General features: G+C 39.9%; 1 long non-coding RNA gene across 1 annotated transcript; it reads left to right on the top strand.

Moving 5' to 3' along the window:
• Positions 1 to 22,921: 22,921 nt before the first annotated feature.
• LOC306884872 lies at positions 22,922 to 24,927 on the top strand. The gene is made up of 2 exons (XR_013785492.1): positions 22,922 to 23,599; positions 24,145 to 24,927. It is a non-coding gene; the product is annotated as an uncharacterized lncRNA (long non-coding RNA).
• Positions 24,928 to 25,158: the final 231 nt, after the last annotated feature.

Here is a 25,158-nt window from a genome sequence, read left to right on the forward strand (position 1 = left end):
ACTCTTAGTCTTATTTATTTGGGTGTCTGTCATAAAACCTGTCAAAAAAAAAAAATGCAGGTCATATTTAATCTCAAAATCAAAAATATATATAGTTAATATTGTATTAAGCCTGTTTTTTCCCACTTTTTCAGATTTTCACTTTCATTTCATTGCATTCAAATTCTTATTATAACTGGGAAAAAGTTTATATATAATATACATTTCATTACATCATAGTGGCATTTGTTGTACTGAATTTAATTCATGCTGACTTTGTCATTAAATATCATTATAATATCAGTAAATCACTGTATTTTAATACATTCAAGTAAAATGTGCAAATATATTATAATAAGAATGAGTGGAAAATGTGCTTAGCTGTCATATATATGAAATCTATTTTTTGAGGGGGGTTTGAAATGTGACCGGTACATGTTTCACTGATATTCACACTGAAGTCTCTGATACACCCTGATTTAGAAACACTGATAAATGTGAGTGAGTGTGTTTGTCTCCAGTCTCTATTAGATAACGTCTGATCTGTGACTCATCCTCATTGGCTCGTCTTCATCATCTCCTCCTCCTCTTGCTCCAACTCATCACAACAGACTGCTGACGTCCTGACACACACACACACACACACACACACACAAACAGATCAGCACTTTAACAGCCGCACATCACAGAATTATTAATCAGATGTGATTTCTGATGGCTGAGAACCACATCGTCAACAAAAGTCACAAAGAGGCCATTATTTATAGCACCGAAAAATATCAGACTAAATCTCAGAAACAAATCCTGCTGGACTGAACGCATAGCAACACCATGGCAGTGACTTTCCATAGACAGTTTTCTTCAGACAAAGTAGAAACAAATGATTTGAACTCATGCGATTTATCAGATAGTTCTGCACCATAATTATCAAGACTGGCACTTCTGAGCATGTTACAACATGATTGATGTTCCTGGCAACAAAACGACTTTCTCAAAGTTTCAAATGATATTTGACAGTATCAGCATAAAATCAGCTTCAATATCAAAGTGAACCTCTGGATCTGTTACTGACTGGAGAAAAATAGTAAAAATGACCCGTTTCACTGTATTAAAGCTGTACTGTAATGCAGCTTTTGTGAGCAGACAACAAATACATTTATGAACAGTAGAATGCATATACAACTTAATATTTGAATTTAAATTGCTGCATTTATTCACTATAGTATTTACCCAGAAAATAACTATTTTAACACATGAATTATATGTGCTCTGTCAGTAATGTCTGAGGGTTTAGTGTTTTGTATCAAACAGTATCAGCAGTGGAGGAGGTTTTTGTGTCTGTAAACACCCTGCAGCACTGAATGCTCCTCTAAGCTCCGCCCCCTACACCGTTGCAGCCAATAACACGCTCATCTATTCAATAACGCAACCAATGAAAACATGCCGTCACAAACTGCCTGCCAGATACAGCAGAAGCACAGAAACATCATTTCAGACGTTTTGTCTGATTCAGACAGCTGATGATATTATCAATCTGATGTGAAAAAAATAGCGTTCATATATAAGGTCCAGTGCAGAATTAAACCCGATTCAAGCAAAATCAAGCAGCATATCAATTTAATGCACAGTAGACATTTCATTCTTTTGTAATCTGCCATAAACAGACTTTACTGACAGAAATTTAGAAAATAATCTCTAATGTTTTCCAGTATCAGACAATATGATGTACAGTGAACCTTCACTGACCTCCTTAAAAACAACTAAAATAGAGCCATATCAAATGACAAAAATATAAACTAAACAAAAACATATCAAATATCAAAAAATATATTCTAAATATAGCTAAAAACATATCAAATATGACAAAAACGAACAAAACTCGTTCACACTCACACAAACTCACACTCATACACACTCACACAAGCTTGCACTTGTACACACTCACACAAACTCACACTCATACACACTCACACAAGCTTGCACTTGTACACACTCACACAAACTCGCACACACTCACACTAACTCGCACTCGTACACACTCACACTAACTCGCACTCGTACACACTCACACAAGCTCGCACTCGTACACACTCACACAAGCTCGCACTCGTACACACTCACACATGCTCGCACTCGTACACACTCACACAAGCTTGCAATTGTACACACTCACACAAACTCGCACTCGTACACACTCACACTAACTCGCACTCGTACACACTCACACTAACTCGCACTCGTACACACTCATACACACTCGTACACACTCACACAAGCTCGCACTCGTACACACTCACACAAGCTCGCACTCGTACACACTCACACATGCTCGCACTCGTACACACTCACACAAGCTTGCACTCGTACACACTCACACTAACTCGCACTCGTACACACTCACACAAGCTCGCACTCGTACACACTCACACAAGCTCGCACTCGTACACACTCACACAAGCTCGCACTCGTACACACTCACACAAGCTCGCACTCGTACACACTCACACAAGCTCGCACTCGTACACACTCACACAAGCTCGCACTCGTACACACTCACACAAACTCGCACTCGTACACACTCACACTAACTCGCACTCGTACACACTCACACAAGCTCGCACTAGTACACACTCACACAAGCTCGCACTCGTACACACTCATACAAGCTCGCACTCGTACACACTCACACTAACTCGCACTCGTACACACTCACACAAGCTCGCACTCGTACACACTCACACAAACTCGCACTCGTTCACACTCACACAAACTCGCACTCGTTCACACTCACACAAGCTCACACTCACACTCGTACACACTCACACTCGTACACACTCACACAAGCTTGCACTCGTACACACTCACACAAGCTCACACTCGTTCACACTCACACAAGCTCACACTCACACTCGTACACACTCACACTCGTACACACTCACACAAGCTTGCACTCGTACACACTCACACAAGCTCACACTCGTTCACACTCACACAAGCTCACACTCACACTCGTACACACTCACACTCATACAAGCTCGCACTCGTTCACACTCACACTCATACACACTCACACAAACTCGCACTCATTCACACTCACACAAGCTCACACTCATACACACTCACACTCGTACACACTCACACTCGTACACACTCACACAAGCTTGCACTCGTACACACTCACACAAACTCGCACTCGTACACACTCATACACACTCGTACACACTCACACTAACTCGCACTCGTACACACTCACACAAGCTCGCACTCGTACACACTCACACAAGCTCGCACTCGTACACACTCACACAAGCTCGCACTCGTACACACTCACACAAGCTCGCACTCGTACACACTCACACAAGCTCGCACTCGTACACACTCACACAAGCTCGCACTCGTACACACTCACACAAGCTCGCACTCGTACACACTCACACAAGCTCGCACTCGTACACACTCACACAAACACACACTCACACAAACTCGCACTCGTTCACACTCACACAAGCTCACACTCGTACACACTCACACAAGCTTGCACTCGTACACACTCACACAAGCTCGCACTCGTTCACACTCACACAAGCTCACACTCACACTCGTACACACTCACACTCATACACACTCACACAAACTCGCACTCGTACACACTCACACTCACACAAACTCACACTAATACACACTCACACAAACTCACACTCATACACACTCACACAAACTTGCACTCATACAAACTCACACTCTTACATACTCACACAAGCTCACACTCTTACACACTCACACAAACTCACACTCTTACACACTCAGACAAGCTCACATTCACACAAGCTCACACTCTTACACACTCACACAAACTCACACTCTTACACACTCACACTCACACAAACTCACACTCTTACACACTCACACAAACTCATACTCTTACACACTCACACAAGCTCACACTCTTACACACTCACACATGCTCACACTCATACACATGAATATATATAAAATATTACTAAAATATATTAAATATATCATAATCAAAACTATATTCTTAGCTACATATTATTAGCTACATAACCAAAAAATGTATCAATTGTATCAAATTATATAAATATATATTTATAAATTGCCAAAAAAAAAGAGACAAATATATCAATTTAATTGATTTAATGCTAGAAATGGTCACATATTTCTGCATGAAAAACCATATTTAACAACAAACAAGTCATGAGCATTTAGCTTTGCATCAGAAAGGAGTTTGCAGTGGATTGTTTGTAACCTGCATTATATTAACCAGTGTTAAATTAGCATTATTAATAACTGCTAAGACTTGAAAAGTGAATCCACATGCAGGATCTTGGGTAAAACTCTGATGAATGAGTCTGAAGGGATTTGATGAAGTCAGACTCCCTCTAGAGGACGAGAGGAGGCTTCATCTCTGCTGTAAATTCATGATCAACATTGTCTGCTGGAACAAACACTGGTGAGATTGTTTTAACTGTGCTGGTTTATGCTGGTCTAGCTGATCTGGTTTGATGGTTTTGTAGTGGTTTTGGGCACTGCAAACCAACCAGAGCAATGTAATCCAGTTAAGTTCAAACCCGTGTCATTCTTTCAGCAGGTCTCCAGCTGCTATTTCTGTCCTCATTCTTTCTTTGTCCACTTTTCAACCAGCATTGACTGCGGCTGCTGTATCTGAAAGCCCCTTCCTGTCTCCACAGACCCCACACGTCTAGCACCAGCCTCATGTTATTCATATACAGCTCCAGAATCTCACAAATCAATCAAATGTCATTCAGTTTTGAATTAAAGATAAAGACTTCTCATGGTTTCACATTAATGCTTCTGATTGCTCTCTATCTTCTCCAAAACTAACAGCCCCAAACAGAGAAAGTGGAAAAGAGTTTTCTATGTGCAGGTTTAGTTGCGTCACATGAAGGATGATGCTCCATTTGATATCCAGACTGCTGTTAAACTTCCTATCAGGTCAATCATAAATCTGCATGTTTTACAAAGCAGAGCTTATTTAATAACAATAACACCACAGAATCTGTCAATCTCAGCTAAAGTAGCTGATCGACTCTTTTCTTCTAAAATATAAATGTTTTTTTTTTTCATATAGAGTACATTCATTAAAAACAATAAAGCTAAAATGTTGATATTTATGTGTATTTATATCTATCTATATTTATAAACACACACCCACACATTTATATAGGCCTACACATACTTGTAAGTGTCCTTATGATGAAGCACATAAATGCTCAGTAAACTGCAAAATGAACTCTTAAAATGAGCAGAATTAATGCAACAACCTAACTAACAAAAATATATTCTAAGAACGTTTTGCTAGAATTCCCATGAAGTTACGAAAACATTATTTCTGAATGTTTTTGAACGTTCAAAACATCCAGTTTATGAACTGTTTCTAAAAGTTTTTTGGTTAGGGGAACTTTGTATGAATTTGATAATTTTGCGAACATTAATGCTCTGAAACATGAATATATAAAATAAAATAAAAACGCTAGATAAACGTCCAACTAAAATAAAACGTTCCATGGAAACGTGCTAAAGTTTTAAGGACGTTGTTATAAGACCAGATATCCTAACTCTGGATAAATTGGTTCTATTACCATTCCTACTGGAAGAACGTTTGTTCATCACTTTGAGAGAGAACCTTGGCAGAACGTACACTAACATTTATGCACTGATGCATGGAAGTAACACATGTGAGATCAGAGCACAGGTGATGTGTGTGTGTGTTCAGGTGATGTGTGTGTCAGGTGATGTGTGTGTCAGGTGAGGTGTGTGTGTGTTCAGGTGATGTGCGTGAGTGTTCAGGTGATGTGTGTGTCAGATGAGCGCAGGTAACTGATCACAGACCTGGTCTCTGATCCGCAGCACCATCTTCTTCTTTCTCCTCCGGCGCGAGAAATCAAACCGGACTGGGGCTTTAAAATGTCTGAAAGAGCCCGACAGAGCTCGGCCAGCCGCGGGTTAAAGCTGTGCGCTGGGCTCGAGTTTCCTCTGCTCTTCCTGAAATAGACAACATAAGCGGCACAAAGCCACGCGAGCTTTCAGTTCTGGCGTCTCCACTCTGCAGTACAGCGACACGATCGATAGAGGGCGCTCAACATGCGCTAAAAATATTTCGAAAATATGCCGAAAGTCAATTTTTCTACACCTGTTAATTATTTAACCAAGTATTACATACACAAAATACCAAAATAAATTAATAAAAATAAAAATAAAATAAAATAATTTAAACGTGCAATTAATATAACTTAGTTCATGTATATTGTTTAAATTGTATTTTATTTAATTTTACTATTATCACTGATACTATATTAGTGATCTTCGATGTTCATGTAACAATGCAATAAATAGGCTATATATACTAATTATTATTATTATTTTTTTTTTTCTTTTGATATTTTACATATGTGATTCTGTAGCACAAAAACACTCTTCAGTCACTGAGGTGTGTTTGTAGCAATAGCCAAAAATACACTGTATGGGTCAAAATGGTTGATTTTTCTTTTATGCCAAAAATCATTAGGTTATTAAGTAAAGATAATTTTCCATGAATATATTTTTATAAATTTCCTACCAGAAATATATTAAAACTTTGTCTAATTTTTGATTATTGATACGCATTGCTAAGAACGTCATTTGGACAACTCTAGGGCGATTCTAAGGGCCCGACGATGGGGGTGGGGGACGTGATTTCTACAGAGGGGAACGCTAGAGCCCTGCATTTCGGCCAGGCCCTGACTTTTTTACACCTCTAGGGCCGGGCTTCGGGCCAATTTTCACGTCATAGTTCAGACGCGAACTATGAAAAAAAAATTGCCGCGCTGGTGGAAACAACACGAGACCGAGACAACACGTGACTGTCAAGAGGGACTCGACGGTGTTTAGAGTCCCGCGAGCATTTGCAGTGCATTGGTGTTTGGTGATGAGTTTTTGGCTCAAGGTCTGCATATAAAGTCACACCAGAGGAGTTCAGCTGGGACCAGGACTTGTCTTTCTGCAGACCAGTCAAGTTCTTCCACACTGACTCAATCAATTATGTCTTTCTGAACCGTGTCTTATACGCAGAGACACTGTCATGTCAGAATAGAAAAGGGTCCTGTCCAAACTCTTGCTATAAAATTAGAACACAATTCCCTAGAATATCATTATATGCTTAAACATTAAGATTTGTTCTCATGGAAATTACTAAAGTAGTCAAACATGTTCATTAGAAGGGGGTGACCCAATACTTTTGGCAATATAGTGTAGATTTTTGCTGTATAATATTAAATTAAATGTCTAATACTTCCATTTAAGAGGTGGCAGAGGCAGGCTCAGAGAGTGACGGAGAGCCCACTGAGCATCAGCCTAATCAGACAGGTACAGGTAAGACCATTAAACTGTCTGACAGCAAAGGAATATGCTAGCAGTAATAGAGAAGTAAAACAGACATTAAACTATTTGAATGGAACAACTTAAATTAGACAACAACATGAACTGAATTAGCACTAAGCCTAACAAACTGAGCTTAAGGGTTTTCCACTCTGGATACACATGCTCTCAAAAACGTGCCCATGCAATTTTGGAAACATTCAAAGAGTTTGATGCTCATGTTGTGTTTCAAACACTATCAGTGTTGGGGGTAATGCATTACAAGTAACGTGAGTTGCGTAACAATATTACCTTTTTCAAGTGACTAGTAAAGTAACGATGTTGAACGCTCATTCTCACAGCTGAAGCTGGTAAGAACTAAACTTCGTAATGCATGTGGAAGACAGTGACTCTCTGATCTTCTGCTTCTGACCATTGAAAAGGACATCCCAATCATAAAAGATGAAATTATCAAGATCATTCAAATATCAACATGTAAAACAGTTTCTGTTATTATTAGCGATGTGTGATTGTGATGTTCTATCAAATAAAGTCTGGAATTGATTAGAGCGTGCTGTCTTGTCTTGTAACAATTGTATAATTTGTATTAACAAGCATTCACCCCCCCCCCCCCTTTTTAAAAATATTTAAAACAGCCCAAACATACCTGTATTCATATAGAATGCTGCAGCAAGCAAATTCATAAGGGCAAAAGTCAATAAATCAACCTATAGCCATACATCTGAGAAGTTAGCGATAGAAGGAAGGACATAAAAAAGAAGTGGAACTCACTTTTTTACAATGGAAGGAAGTGGGGACACGCCATCCATCTTTTTTTATGGTCCATGGCTTGAATGAAGTGAGTGGATCAGCAGGGTATGATCTTCAGCGATTAATATTTTAAATTCTTCTCTGTACCCCACACAAAATAATTTTATTCCACCAGAGATGACTGCAACAGATCATCATTTAGACTACTTTTAATAAGTTTAAATACATTATTGTGAGTGCACTTATCTGTTATGTTTTTCTTTACACTGTACATATTTTTAATAAATGGTTATGATTTAGAAATAAGAGTCAGATTAGCAGCTCAATACCTTTTTCATTCTATATTGTTACTTAAATTGTCATTGTAGGCCTACATATTTCTGTCCATTACGTTTTATATATTCAAGTTTAGATTTGGGGTAGGGTTAAGGTATCTAAAATTGACCTATAAAATAGTAAAAGTTCAACTATACAAATATCTTAATGATATAAAAGACTGAGGAATATTTTACGTTTACCTTCAGCTGTAACATTTTAGATGTTGTCAACACATACATATTATACGTTACAGCTCTCCAAACATACAAAAATGTACGTTTTGTACCTGTAAATGTCACACACTAATACCTACAATACATTTAAACAATGAGACCAGACTGGTTCGTCACGTCAGTTTCCCAGTCACCAAATGCTTTGAGGTATTTTAAAAAAACATGCTAAGAAATTATTTTGAAGTATCACTGATCGCAAATTGACAGCAGGCAGGTAACTGTTATAATGAGAGGGCAGGACGACAGAATCACAAGTGAAGGTAGGTTTAATGATCAACAGTGGTAAGGGTATCAGGTAAGTGAATGACAGAATCTGGAGTCGCTGAACGAACAGGCTGATGATCTTGGGTTTCCTTCTTGCAGGAGAAGAGAGGGATGAGGAGGCTGTGACAGACACACACCGCAGACTTGGGGTTTATCCGGAAACGTTCTCGGAACAGATGTCACTGGAGCCGGGTCTGGAGATTGCCTAGGAGCGAGCAGAACAGGTAAGTAATCAACAGGTAAGTTTCTTAGGTAGGTACTGCACTATGACTGAGCGTAGTGAGTTAGTCCTCTTCGTAGAAACGAGACTGGACGACTGGTGTTGGGCGGTGTGTGTCTTTATGCTGCGTGGGTAATGAGAAGGGAATGAGTGGCAGGTGTGCGTGATCAGTATTCTGGTGAGGGTGAGCGCTGTGATTGGGTAGCAGAACCTGGCAGATCTGTAACATTACCCCCCTCTCCACGGCCCGCTCCCGAGGGCCGAAAACCCCGACGCCGTGGCGGTCTACCTCTTCCCCTAGGGGCAGGGCGATCTGGGTGGTTAGAGTGGAATTCTTCGAGTAGCACTGGGTCCAGCACATCATCCCTGGGGATCCAGGACCTCTCCTCAGGACCATATCCTTCCCAGTCTATGAGGTACTCTAACCTGCCGCCTCGGCGTCGGGAGTTCAAGATCTCCTTGATCTGATAGACCGTTCCATCCTCCAATACCAGCGGGAGAGGGGGTTCTTCCTCGGGACCAGGTTCTGCAGGGGGAGAAACAGGAGGGTGAAACGGTTTTAGCAGTGACACGTGGAAGACGGGGTGAATTCTATACTGTGAGGGGAGCTGGAGCTGGTAAGTGACTGGATTGATTTGTCTGATTATGGGAAAGGGACCAACAAATCTGGGACTGAGTTTCTTGCAGGGTAGACGTAACCTGATGTCCCTAGTTGACAGCCAGACCTTCTGCCCTGGATGATACACGGGAGCCTTGGAGCGGCGGAGGTCGGCTGTCAACTTACGTCTACTCACTGCGCGCTGGAGGTGATGATGCGCGTTGTCCCAGACCCTCTCGCTCTCCCGGAACCAGTGATCCACGGCAGGTAAGTCTGAAGGTTCGCCTGACCAGGGAAACATGGGAGGTTGGAAACCAAGTATGCACTGAAATGGGGTTATACCTGTAGTAGGTTGGCGCAGGGAATTCTGGGCATACTCAGCCCAACCGATGAACTGGTTCCAGGAGTTCTGGTGGCCATGGCAGAAGGTTCGGAGGAACCGGGCTACTTCCTGGATCTTCCTCTCCGTCTGCCCGTTCGTCTGTGGATGGTAACCGGAAGACAGACTGATGGTCACACCCAGGAGCTTGAAGAACGTTCTCCAAACACGGGACACGAACTGTGGGCCTCTGTCTGAGACTATATCTTCCGGGATCCCAAAATATCTGAACACATGATTAAACATTAGTTCTGCAGTTTCCATGGCTGTCGGAAGGGCCTTAAGTGGGAGTAATCGGCAAGCCTTAGAGAACCGGTCTACAATCACCAAGATACAGGTGTTCCCGTCCGATGGTGGTAAGTCCGTGACAAAGTCCACTCCTAGGTGTGACCACGGTCGATTGGGAACAGGCAGAGGAAGTAGCTTACCGGCTGGCAGATGTCGGGGAGATTTGGACATGGCACATTCTTTACATCCCTGGACGAATCTACTCACATCCTTGGCCATGTTGGGCCACCAGAAGCGCTCTCGTAGCAGCGAGAGGGTGTTGTTGGTCCCTGGGTGACCAGTGCCAAGGGAAGAGTGAACTGACTGAATGATCTGTGAGCGTTGGTTTCTGGGAACAAATTGTGTACCTGGGGGGCAGCCCGGCGGAATGTTGGAGGAGACATTGGAGGAGGTAAAGCTAGGAGAGGTCCACTGGATGGGGCAGACAAAAAGAGATTCTGGGAGGACTGATTCTGGAACTTCATCGTATTCTTCATGGGATTCGAATTGTCGGGAAAGAGCGTCTGCCGCTGTATTCTTGGAACCGGGTCTATAGGAAATGGAAAAGTTGAAACGGGTGAAAAACAGAGCCCATCTGGCTTGCCGGGGGTTTAATCTTTTGGCTTCTCTGAGGTATTGGAGGTTTTTATGATCGGTGAGGACTAGGAACGGATGTTGGGCTCCCTCCAACCAATGTCTCCACTCCTCCAAAGCGAGCTTGATGGCTAGAAGTTCTCGGTTGCCAACATCATAGTTCCTCTCCGCCGGGCTGAGCTTACGGGAGAAGAAGGCACATGGATGGAGTCGTGGTGGCGTCCCCTGTCTCTGGGACAGTATGGCACCCACTCCTGACGTGGAGGCATCGACTTCAACAACAAACTGTTTCTCTGGGTCTGGATGTACGAGGATGGGAGCTCGGGTGAAAGCATCCTTCAATTCTTGGAATGCCTCGGTAGCGGCTACTGTCCAGGAGAGGGATTTGGGTTTTCCCTTCAACAGGTTGGTTAGGGGACTGGCTATGGAACTGTAATTGTGAATAAACCGGCGATAGAAATTGGCGAAGCCTAGAAAGCGTTGAAGTCTCTTTACCGTGTCAGGAGTGGGCCATTCTCGGATTGCCGTAACCTTCCCCTCGTCCATCTGAATACCACCGTGGCTGATGTTATAGCCGAGGAATTGTACTGAGGGTCGATGGAACAGACACTTCTCCGCCTTAAGGAACAGGTTGAACTTCCTCAGGCGTTGTAGGACCTCCGCAACGTGGCGACGATGTTCGGCCATACTCCGGGAGTAAATCAGAATATCATCAATGTACACTAGTACAAACTTATGGAGAAACTCCCGGAGCACCTCGTGCATGAAATCTTGGAATACGGAGGGGGCGTTGACGAGCCCATAGGGCATAACAAGATATTCATAGTGCCCTGTGGGCGTGACGAAGGCGGTCTTCCATTCGTCCCCCTCACGTATTCTGACAAGATTGTAGGCGCTGCGGAGGTCTAACTTAGTGAACACGGTGGCACCTCGCAGATGTTCCAGAGCAGCTGGGACGAGGGGAAGCGGATATCTGAACTTGACAGTGATTCGGTTCAAGGCTCGGTAATCAATGCAAGGTCTGAGTCCTCCATCCTTCTTTGCGACAAAGAAGAAACTGGAGGAGGAAGGCGAGGTGGAAGGGCGAATGTATCCCTGCTTTAAGGCTTCCTCGATGTACTCCTCCATGGCCTTCTGCTCTGGGATGGATAGAGGATATATCTTACCACGAGGCACTGGTTCACCCGGAAGGAGGTCAATGGCGCAATCCCAGGGTCGGTGAGGTGGTAACTGTGCGGCTTTCCGGGGACAGAAGACATCTTTGAATTCATCATAGTCAGCAGGAATTTCGGTGGATAGTTTCTCTGGGGGACTCTCTACGGAGGTGGTAAGTAACTTCAGGATCTCTGCGGCTGGTCTTGTTGGTCTAGGGATATGTGGGAAACACTCGGGAAAGCATGACTCACCCCACTTAAGGATCTCGCCCGTTTTCCATGAAAGGATGGGATTGTGTTGAACTAACCAGGGTCGCCCTAAGATGATGTCCGTAGTAGCATCTTCGAGCACTAATAATCTGATATACTCTATATGGAGTAAACCTAATTTAAGGCATACGGGAGCAGACCATCTGTTCACTAATTTACGGCTTACCGCCTTGCCCGTCACCGATTGGATCTGGTAGTTCCTTGGGGTGATGGAGGTTGTGAGGCCGAGTTGTCTACAGAGATTGCCCGAAATGAAGTTCCCCGCCGACCCGGAGTCGAGGAGGGCAACGACTGGAACGGAGAAAGTGGTACCCATAAGAAGTGCCTCAGTGGTTAGAGGCTTGAGATTAGGGATCTCGGAATTCAAGGCACTCACCAAAAGGCGAGTTGGTCTTACTGGGCAGGTGACTCGGAGGTGCCCCTTCTCTCCACAGTACAGGCAGAGTCCTTGGGCATATCGGCGTGCCCTTTCTTGCGAGGAGAGACGAGAATTATCAACATTCATAGGCTCAGGGATGGATTCTGGTGGGTTCGGTGTGACGGAGGGATAGGAGCTATGACCCGGGTTGAATTCAGACAGACACGTCTTCATGCGTGTGGCACATCGGATGGAGTGTTGAATTAAGCCCTCCAATCCCAGGGCATCATCAAAGGCGGCAAGTTGTAGACGGAGGTGAGGTGCCAAACCTTGCCGGTAGGCGGTTAACAGGGCTCGCTCGTTCCATCCGCTGGCCGCGGCTAGGGTTCTGAACTGTAGGGAGTAATCTTGGATATTGTTATTTCCTTGGCGTAACTGATAAAGTTGATCACAGACAGAGGAATCATAAGCGGGTTTACCGAACACATCTCTGAAGTGTTGGATGAAGGCTTGAGAGGATTGGGTAACACTGCCTCCTTGTGTCCATATGGTGCTAGCCCACTGCAGCGCTTTACCCTGGAGATGCTGGATAATGAACGCAATCTTGGCCTTCTCAGTGGAAAACAAGTGGGGCTGCATCTCAAACGCCAGGTCGCATTGTAGCAGGAAACCATTGCAATCTTCCGCCGAACCAGCGTAGGGCGCTGGTCGGACTGTCGAGTGGTTCGTGGGCAGCGAAGAAGAGATTGCGGAAGCACCTGGGCTGGGAGAGACCACTGCTGGAGCGAGTGTTTGTTTTAAGATGTCAACCAGGTCCTGGAATGCGTCCGGATTGCTCATGCTGTTGATCGTTGATGTAGAGGTCCAGTCTTCTGTTATAATGAGAGGGCAGGACGACAGAATCACAAGTGAAGGTAGGTTTAATGATCAACAGTGGTAAGGGTATCAGGTAAGTGAATGACAGAATCTGGAGTCGCTGAACGAACAGGCTGATGATCTTGGGTTTCCTTCTTGCAGGAGAAGAGAGGGATGAGGAGGCTGTGACAGACACACACCGCAGACTTGGGGTTTATCCGGAAACGTTCTCGGAACAGATGTCACTGGAGCCGGGTCTGGAGATTGCCTATGAGCGAGCAGAACAGGTAAGTAATCAACAGGTAAGTTTCTTAGGTAGGTACTGCACTATGACTGAGCGTAGTGAGTTAGTCCTCTTCGTAGAAACGAGACTGGACGACTGGTGTTGGGCGGTGTGTGTCTTTATGCTGCGTGGGTAATGAGAAGGGAATGAGTGGCAGGTGTGCGTGATCAGTATTCTGGTGAGGGTGAGCGCTGTGATTGGGTAGCAGAACCTGGCAGATCTGTAACAGTAACTCAACTCAGAAGCAAGAAAAAGAGATAAAATTCACTTCAAAGTAGACTAGAGTTCTTCTGATTGTCCGCAGTACTGCTCTACTGTAGGTAATGTTGCATGTAGTCCTCCAGATCAGTTGTATTATATTGAATTATTGGCTCTTAGAAGCCACAAAGTTTGTTAATTTCCATGAAACTAACAGAAGATATCTAAACTCCATTCATATTATATTTCCATAAGATATAGTATAAGGGTGTAAATTTGCATTGGCCTGGTCAATTGCACACAGTGTTAATGATTGTCAAATGCAAAAGTAGTCATTTATCTTGAATGTCTAGTATTAATCTGCATCCAATACTCACCTCACAGTTTCACCGCTGATGTGAATAGCCTTGATATCATGAGCAGGACACACAGGTGTAACTTAGGGGAGTCACAGATAATAAAAAGAGGACAGATAACCTGTCTATAAAAACAGAGGGTCTCTTTCTGGATGTTGCACATCCTCTGTGATCGTGCTAAATTACCTTCACATTTCTACAATCGCTTCAGCTTTATTATTGGTTTGTGACTGAGTCTAGTTCAGCTGAAGATGCGTCTGTTTTTCTTCTCTGTGCTGCTGGTGTTGGGCTTTCCCTTCATCATGACTGACGTTGTAGATTCATTTAAGACATGCAGTGGCTTTTTTTTTAAAGCAAAGCCTCCAATGATTAAGGACATTCTGAAAGATTCAGTTTCCCAGGATAATAACCGATACAAACCAATCTGTCAGAGATTTGAGAACATCTACAGATATGCAACTCTCTACGACACAACAAATAAGATTCCTGTTTTTTCAGCTTACAAATATACTGGGAAAGGAAATTACAAAACACCACAAAGGAAATGGAAGATCGAGCCGCAGGTGATGTTTCTTACAGTTTCTTGATGTTTTACAACTGTGTTTGACAGAAACTAAGTTATTATAGTCCCCATGAAATCAAAATGGATGTGTTTAGCTTTTAGTACGAATATGTTAGCCTTAACATTATGTATAACATTAAGAATGATAAATTATGATAAATGATCTGCAAATTATAGAATGTTATGTATGTTATCTAGTGCTCACTTTAATGTTACTAAAGTTGTCATTGCTCAGTTGGGGACACTTAATTTCTAGCGATTATCGTCAATTTGATTTCACAGATACTATTTAAACTGAACTGAGCTAGACAATGACATCTCTGAACTCAATAATGAAATGCCTTTAACTGAAAATTGAGTGTTTAATCTTATTATTATACATTATTGACACTCTATCCTCCAATTAGATACTGTTAAGTGCTGTATTGTTAAAAGCGCTATATAAATAAAGGTGACTATTTTGAAATTTCGATGTACATGACATATTTAGAAAAGGTTGATGTATTCTCCTGTGTTGGCAAAGGTTTAAATGATTTGAGTTACAAATCTATTGAGGTAATGCACACTGTTTTCCCAGATACATTTCTCAAATTCACAGCATATGCAGGGGAAAGGTTTAGCCCCTTTCACACATACAGTCTTTACTGGTAAATTACTGGTAAGTTAGAGATCATGTGTGAACAGGACATTTTCAAAACATCCTCCTGGCAATCATATTATTCTTATGGAGATGACATGATTACTTTGAGCTGTTTACAAAGCTCCGCTGCTTTTTAATGAGTGTTTCTATGTAAATATGTGCTAGATGGACCAAATGCAGTATGCTCACTAGGAAAAAGATGGATAAATGAAAGGCTATTGGCTATTTTTAAAAAAGGCTATGAGCTGCTCGATATGTCCCTGCCTCATTTCCTGTTTCAGTTATTATTGTTGAATAAGACTGCACTTTACAGACTGTAAAAAAAGAGTTTCAAGGCACTTCAGTGGGCATTTATTTTAAAATGCTCTTTATTTGACTGGTTTTACTCAAGTTTTCTGAGCATTTCACTGACAATCGCTTTTTTTTTCTTTCAATTATCTGTTTCATAGCTGGAAACGTCAAAGGAAATGCAGCAAGTGTGTGTCTATCAGGCTTGCCCAAACGACTACATGAACCAACAAGATCTGACTCGTGGTCACATACTTCCAATGTGCTATGCAGCTGATGTAGACACTGCCAAATCTACATGCATACTGACCAATATTGTGCCGCAGAAGGGCAGCTTTAACAGTGGAAGCTGGAATCGTATGGAGACAACAGTTAAAACGTTAATGGATTCTCACTGCAGGGATGAAAACGACAGTAATAAGATCTTGGCCTATGTGCTAACAGGAGCTGTACCAAGCCAAACTGAACTGATGAATGAAAAAGTAAACATTCCCTCACACATGTGGACAGCGTTCTGCTGCTATAACAGTAAGAGCAGAAAATGGGAGTCCCAAGCTCACTGGGCTGAAAACGTAGACGAGAGCAACGATACAGGCAAAAATATCAGTACTGTTCTTCAGAAAAATCCTCCAGGTCCTGCAGAATCTTCAGTTTTCCAACATCTTTTGCATATTTGAACCCTTTCCAGCAGTAACTGTATGATTTTGAGATCCACCTTTTCACACTGAGGATGATTGAGGGACTCAAACACAACAATTAAAAAAGGTTCAAACATTCACTGATGCTCCTGAAGGAAACACGATGCATTAAGAGCCGGGGGTGAAAACTTTTTGAATTTGAAGATCAAGGTAAATTGTACTTCATTTGTCTTCCAGGAAACATGCAAGTATCTTCTGTCTCGTCAGAAGGGCAGTACTAAATGGAAAAATATGATATTTCAACAAAATAAGAAAAATTTGGACATCTTCATCCTGTTCAAAAGTTTTCACCCCCCGATTCTGCAGGACCTGGAGGATTTTTCTGAAGAACAGTGCTCAGTTTAACTGTTCAGAACAAACAAGGGACTCATGAACAACCATCACAAAACAAAAACACAGTCGTAGATCATCCAGGTAACCACACACAGTATTAAGAACCAAGGGTTCCCAAACTTTTGAATGTGGTTATTTTAATAATTTCAGCTATTTTTTTGTCTTGTGGACTATATGTAAACATCTTTTATGGAAAATGTCTTACTCAGGACAGTACTAAATAAAAAATAACATGCATTTTGTATGATCTCTCTTATTTTGGTAAAATTATCCACATTTTCACAGATTCTGCAAGGGGTTCCCAAACTTTCGATCCCCACTGTAGACTGTATAAAACAGGTTTCAACGTTAGGCTTCCTCCATTTGTTTTCAAATAAAAACAACTATTAACTCACTCTGATAAATCTTATGATTGAAGTCAGAACTACCTGAAGTCTCTGTAAGCTGGCTGTTTTATAGTTTGGCCACAAGATTTCAGTACAGAGTGGTGTGCAAGATGCTCAAAACAAGGACATCTTCACCCTATCTGTCATGATCCAGAAGTTTTGGGAATGAAAATCTTCTACCACGTGATCTTCAGAGGAAGTGAGTATTCATGTCTAACATTAAGACATACTAACATTGATTTATTTTTAAAGGAATGTTCACAGTGTTTTTCTTCCATGCTTTATATTTGTTTTAATACCAGACAAAACAGGTAATCTTTTTTTTTTTTTTACCCCCAGCTAATCCAGCTGATTACTGGCAGTTTGGAGGAGGACTGCTCTTTATCTGCCGTTTCTCTACTTCTGGTGCAGGGTCATGGACCTTTTATTGTATGTTTTGGTTTTACTTATTATTACACTAATACAGTGGTGGCCAAAATGATTAGAAGACTAGTATTTTCACCAGTTAAAAGTGGTTTTAAGTCAATTATTTGTATCTTTTGCTGTAGTGTGTCAGTAGGAAATATTACTTTACATTTCCAAGCATTCATTTTGTCATTAATTGTAATAATCCAGTGAGAGTTTTGTTTGCACAAGGAGTCTGTAAACAGCCAGTTCTCCACACAGAGATCTGATCTCATCGTCTAAATCCAGAAGAACTGTGGCAACGTCTCCAAGATGCTTCAAGAAACCTACCTGCAAAGCTAAAAGTTTTAGGCATTTGGGTAAAAATTCTGTAAAATGAGGATGCTGTCAAAAATAATGTGATAAATCGATTTTCTTCATCAATTAAAATATTAACTAAATTAAATCAACCTTTGGTTTCTCAGGAAGCTTTTCAGGTAGGTTTCTTGAAGCATCTACATTGTTCTCCACAGTTCTTCTGGATTTAGTCTGTCTCAGTTTCTTCATGTCATTCCAGACAGACTGGATGATGATCAGATCAGATCTCTGTGTGGAGCAATCAAAAATCTCACTGGATTATTACAATTATTGGCAAAATGAAAGTTTGGAAATGTAAACTGATATTTCCTACTGAAACACTGCAGCAAAAGATAGAAATACCTGACTTAAAACCATTTTTTAGCGGCTGAAAATATTAGTGTTCTAATAATTTTGGACACCACTGTATATGGAGCCCACAGGAGTCAGAAGAATATTGTGGATTAATATAAAACTTATGTGGAAAATACAAGATACAAAGCTACCAGCAAACAGCACAAATTGTTTCTTTCTCCACGCATCTCAAAGGTGAAATTATGACCTCATCATGAGAGTAACGCTAACTGATAAGATAGAAATGCAATTTTTATTTATTCAATTCCTCCTGGGGGCTCTGAAGAAACGTTTATGAAGAATTCATTGATAATGTAAATTTAGATCTGAATAATAAAATTGCTTTAGAATCAATCTTGACAATCTTGTAGATAAATCGGTTTTGTATTTCTTCAGTTTTAAAGGACTAGTTCAATTCCTGAATTAAAATTTGCTGATAATTTATTCACCCCCCCCCCCCCCCCCCCCCATGTCATCCAAGATGTTCACGTTTCTTTTTTTCTGTCGAAATAAATTAAGTCCACTATGTGGAGAAAAATCCTGGAATGTTTTCCTCAAAACTTTCATTTCTTTTTGATTGAGTAGAGAAAGACATTATCGACATATTAAAGACATATTGAGTACATTATCAGAAAATATTTATTCTGGAAGTGAACTTGTCCTTTAAGTTGAATAAATTCAACATTTTGATGAAACTCTACACTGTAAAAAAAAATCCGTAAAATTTACGGAAAAAAACTGGCAGCTGTGGTTACCAGAATTCTACCGTAAAAAATACGGTAGCAACGTTTTAGGTTTTAGGGTTTTAACTTAAATTTACAGTTAAATACCGTAATTTCTTTAACTGATATAATCTAAATATACTAACCTATTAAAGTACTGAAATCTGTTTTGTTCCTTTGAAATACACTGATATCCACCAGATGCAGGTGATGATGAGAGTCACATGATGAGTCAAAGCCCATCACAAGCAACTTTTAAAAAATAGAATATATAGAAGGTGCACAGTGTCATTCACACAAGCACTAAACACCATCATGGTGAGACTCATTAAACTGAAATATGCTATAAACATTAATTTAACAACATTAGATGTAACATACAACCCTAATAAACATAACCGATAAGAAAAAACTAAGAAGAAACATAGTTATTTCAAAGAAAAAAACATCAAATTCAAACAGAATTTGAAATGGAACGCAGGGAATTCTGGGAACGTAAGTTTACGGTTTTTCCCTGTAAATTTTACAGGAACTTTCCGTTAACCATGTAACAGGTTTTTACCGTAGCATTTTCACAGTTTTTTACCGTTAAAATCACGATAATTTTTTACAGTGTAGGAAACCCATTGCCTTAAAATGATTAAGTAAATAATAATAAAAAAAAAAAAGAAAATAAAATAATTATTATTTACTTAATAATTTTAAGGCAAGAGGTTTCCTAAATTTTTTTTAAGTTAAGTCAACTTATCACTTTTCACAGTGTATGTTCTTCATGAGTACAATATTTTTAATGTAATTGTGCTGCATTTCTTAAAAAAACAAACTGAAATGGAAAATTTCAATTTCATATGGTATTTGACCAGATTTCGGATTTTGTCTTCCAAATAAAACTCTTAATTTTTCATCTCGAGCATGCTTTGACACTTTATTGAAGGTTTTTGATTGTAATGATTTGTAAAATAACAGTGTTTCTCTGTAGAACATTTAGTGCTTTCATTTTAATAATCTAATAACAATCTGTAAAATAAGAGTTTTACACTGTAAAAAAAAAAAAGTCCCGTAAAAAAAAAAAAAAAACGATCAAATGACTGGTAGCTACCGCTACAATAAGTAAAATATTGTAATTGAAACAAGGAAAAATCTTTAAAATAACTTTTCTGTAAAACCTTTCATGAAAATTTCGGTAGAATTATTATTTTTGCACTTTATTTCAATTAAGATATTCTACTGTAATTTTACAGTTTTTGTTTGGCAGCCGTGGCTGCCAGTCATTTGACCATTTTTTTACAATTTCTTTTTTTTTTTTTTTACAGTGTACATCTTAATCCTTAGTGCATTAATCTCTAACTTTTGAGAAATCTACATTGAAAATCCTATTTAATAAATAAATAATAATAATAAGAAGAAGTTCATCATTGCTGGCCAACCAGCATCATCAGAAAGTCTATGCTGGTCAGTCAGCATTTCTAGCACTAAACCAGTATAACCAGCCTGGACCAACTTGAACGTTCATGCTGATCTAAGCTTGTTGTTTCAGGACAGAAGGTATGAAATAAAAATGTTCATTTTTAAGGACTGTGAAGCAGGACACACATACACTAACAAAAACAACAGGCTACATCAGCCTGTTACAAAGATACAATGATGTTTAAAAGTCTCCACAACCTAGACCAGGGGTAGTTTGGTCCTAGAGAGCTGGTGTCCTGCAGAGTTTGACTCCAACCCTAATCAAACACACCCAAACAAGCTAATCAATGTCTTCAGGATTACTGAGGCTATACAGGGGAGGGTTTTTTTTCAAGGTTGAAGCCGAACTCTGCAGTACAGCAGCTCTCTAGGACCAAACTAGACTGATCGCTAGAGAGAAACTCACAATAATTTCATTTTCAGAGTCATTCAGTCGGGTGCTTATGATTTCTTAACACCGCTTGAAATGTCTGGACGACAAAAGCAAAAAAACATATCACTTGCACTATGCCATCTTGTTCCTATAGGTCTGTTAAGTACAATTCTCATTGCATCATTGTAAAATACTTGAAGTCTCTGTAAACTGGCTGTTTTATAGTTTGACCACAAGAGCGCAGTATAGAGTGGTGTGCAAGATGCTCAGAACAAAGACATCTTCACCCCATCTGTACATACACCAACGTACAATGCTCAGTAATGAAAAGGCCAAGATATTCCACCTTCTCACATACATTAAGATCGTTATCAGGCTGTTTAATTTAAACATTTATCCTCTTTTGTTCTGCAGATCATATCAACACTCTTACTTGCATTATATATAATACCATGTTTTAAGTCCAAACACAGAACATACTGAGAGTATAGTGAGAGGGAGCTGAAGACCAGCACTAACAGGACTTAAAAATCACAAGATGGTCTGCATAGGTAATATGATTTGCTAAAAATGACAAAAGTTTAATGACCCCCAGAATATTTAGTTGTATGAATATCTGAGCATGTAATGCCAAAAGAAACAAGCGTCACTACTTAAAATAAATAAAAAAATATTCTAGCTTTATGCAGTGTTTTTATTTTTTTATCAACACTTGAATGTGGTTATGTTTCATAAAAATGCAACATTTTGAACAAAAAGCTGAGAAAATTGCATTTTCTTAAAAGACTACATCAGGATCAGATTCAGATCGATTATTATTATTTTTTTATTTTTTTTGGCCAATGAAGCTTTTTGTAATTATCTAAAATGCATCTGATCACTCTCTGCACAATAATATAGAAACAATGTGAATGAACACCACAGCAGCAGTTTGCAAAACACAATATTTATGTTCATGCCGATACTTTTAGCCATGACTATAAAATCATCTTCATAAAACTGGACATAGCCTATAGAAATAGTGTGAAAGAGCTGTAAAACACATAGATGTGGTATAAATGTGTTGCCGGCTTGTAGTGGAATAGCTGATGTGTGAACATCAAGTAACACTCGAGCTGAATTTTTTAGGTTTGTGGGTTCACAGGATTGGAGGTGTGTACAACGGTGTTAAACATCATCTCAGCTGCAGACTATTTAAGTGAACAGGAGGAGCATAGTATGGAATTATTTTTGTGTCTTTATTATTCAAACAAAAATTCTGTATTTGAGAGCAAAACTAATTATTTTGCAATTAAAAAAATAAAAGTTTGCAAAAAAAGTCTTCTTAAGGTTCAAAATTAAAGTAATTGAAAACAAAATAATTTGCAGTGCGTGTAAATCTTTTAAAAATATATATTTTTCTTTGTGCACTTCAAAAACTTTTCATCACTAATCCACAAATGGTGCTCTCTTTCCTGCCTTCTTTTTTTGCGGGTCTAAAACTTTTGTTTGCGAGTTGAAAAGTTTTGCTTGCGAGTTCAAGCTGTGTGTCAGTGGGCGGTCTCTACGCACCAGGATGAAAGGCCCTTTTCTATTGGCCATCACCAACTACAGACAGGCTTAGCTAACGTTATGTATTTAGGTGGGGGAGCATGAGAAGAGAGAATAATTCAGTTCACTAGTCACTGAATTTAAGATGTTAAATTAGTTAACTTACCCAGTAAAGGAGCGGTTGCTGGCCATTGCTGCTCTTCTGTCAGACTGGCGTCAGTGGCGTGAAAGCGTAGTGGGCGTGGTCAACCTGTCACTTCAATCGAGAGTGGCCAATAGAAAAGGGCCTTTCATCATGGTGCGTAGAGACCGCCCACTGACACACAGCTTGACTCGCAAACAAACGTTTTAGACCCGCAAAAAAAGAAGTCAGGAAAGAGAGCAACATTTGTGGATTAGTGATGAAAAGTTTTTAAAGTGCACGAAGAAAAATATATATTTTTTTAAAGATTTACACGCACTGCAAATTATTTTTCCTTCAATTACTTTAATTTTGAACCTTAAGAAGACTTTTTTTTTTGCAAACTTTTAATTTTTAATTACAAAATAATTAGTTTTGCTCTCAAATACAGAATTTTTGTTTGAATAATAAAGATACAAAAATAATTCCATAGAGGAGAGGCCATTTCATCTGCGAGACTTTTTGGGGAACTTTGCCACTTTTTCCTACGGCCACTTCTGTTATTTAGTTCTGAGTGAACATGCGGCTGTTCATCGTGAGCATCCTCGCTGTGCTGCTGGCGCTGAGCTGTCCATTCGGCAAGTCTGAAGTTCTAAAAACATTCCATAAATGTAGCGAGTTTTTCTCTCAAGGACAGCCTCCGGTGATTCCTGGCATCCTGAATCCAAACTCTGATCATGCTCGTTACAAAAAAATCTGTCAAAAATATAGTTTCACAAGTGCTGGTTCAGGATATACGTTTGCAACTCTCTACGACACAGAAAGCAGGATTCCTGTGTTCTCAGCATACAAATACACTGAAAGAAAAGATTCCTTCATAAGACCAAGGATTCCATGGAGGATCGAGCCACAGGTGATGATTTCGTTTGTTTTATGATTCCTCATTTGTCTGCTGTTAATGTGCATCAAGTGTTTTATCAATCACTCTTCACCTCTTTTCTTTTAATGATTTGTTCTGTAGAAGTTTTACATCAAAGTTTATTCATCTGCCATTCAATTCAACTACCCAAACATGAAAAATGTCATTATTTATTCAACCTAATATTGTTCCAAACCCATACACAAAATAAGAATTATGTTGTTTTTTTTGCAATATTTAATCAGTTAATAAATTTCTGCATAACTGCTTAATTCCAGTGAATAACTCTGAACGAAAGTTTAAAGATAACGTCAGAAGACTTGAATGGCAAGCGGAGTCAGACTACTCAAATGATTGGCTGCTATATGGGAAAAGAACTCAATTAAGATTTTTAATTTGATGTTTAATTTGAAAGTGTAACTGCAAACAGGTTAGGTGGAGTAAATGACAGGAGTTTTGTTTGTCAGTTATTCTATAAATGAGTAAAATTCATCTTTTATTATTTAATAACTCTTTCTCTTTCTTGCAAATATCTACAGCTTGATCCTCCTGTTGGTGATATGACTGTTCCATATAGAAACCAGGCCATCAATGAAGACTACTTCAAGAACAGCTACAAAGTGAATCGCGGTCACTTATTTCCCAGCTGTCACTCAGCTGATGAATTCACTGCCAGATCTACATTCACACTCACCAACATTGTGCCACAAAATATAAACTTCAATGCTGGCGGATGGAATCGCATTGAAAATGAGACCAGAGATAGCATGAATACACATTGCTATGACAATAACAATAAAGTTAAGGCCCATGTGCTGACCGGAGCTATACCTGGCAAAAACAAACTAAACGGTAGAGTGAACATTCCCTCTTACATGTGGACGGCATTCTGCTGCTATAACAGTACAGAAAGTCTGTGGGTCTCTCAAGCTTACTGGGCCCTAAACAAAATAGAAAGGGAAGATGAACCGATCAGTAAAAAGAGCCTGCAGGAATTACAGGCATTTCTGAGTAAAAACTGGGTGAAAAATGTGCAGCTGTTTAAGAACAACTGTAACTAAAACGGTCTCAGAATATCCCAAAAAGCATCAGCTGAGTTACAAATCCTTGAATTACCATTTCTGATATTTGATTTGAGGTCTGTCAACATGCTTGTTTAGCTTTTCCAAAATTCTAACTCGTTTTTAATTGCTGCCATTTTTTCTCTATTTTGAACACAAACAGTACATTGATAAACATGTCTGAAGCCCAGATCCTGTTATAAATGGACTGTCTGTAAATGTTTATCTTTTTATCCAATAAAGCTTATGCAAATGTTGTCATATCAGATTCATCTCACTGTCTAAATCCAGGGTTACCAACTTTTTCCATTCCAGGACCCACCCACACAAATTTAATCTATCTCAAAACCCACCAAAATAATCTTAAATCTTCAGTAGACATCAGTTTCCATATACAGTATATTAGATTAGATTCAACTTTGTCACTGTGCAGAGTCATGTACAGAGCCGAATGATATCACTCGATTGAAAGGGCGTTATCAGTGGTTATCA

The sequence above is a fragment of the Barbus barbus genome (genome assembly GCF_936440315.1).
Source record: "Barbus barbus genome assembly, chromosome: 19".
In the NCBI taxonomy this organism is placed as follows: Eukaryota; Metazoa; Chordata; class Actinopteri; order Cypriniformes; family Cyprinidae; genus Barbus; species Barbus barbus.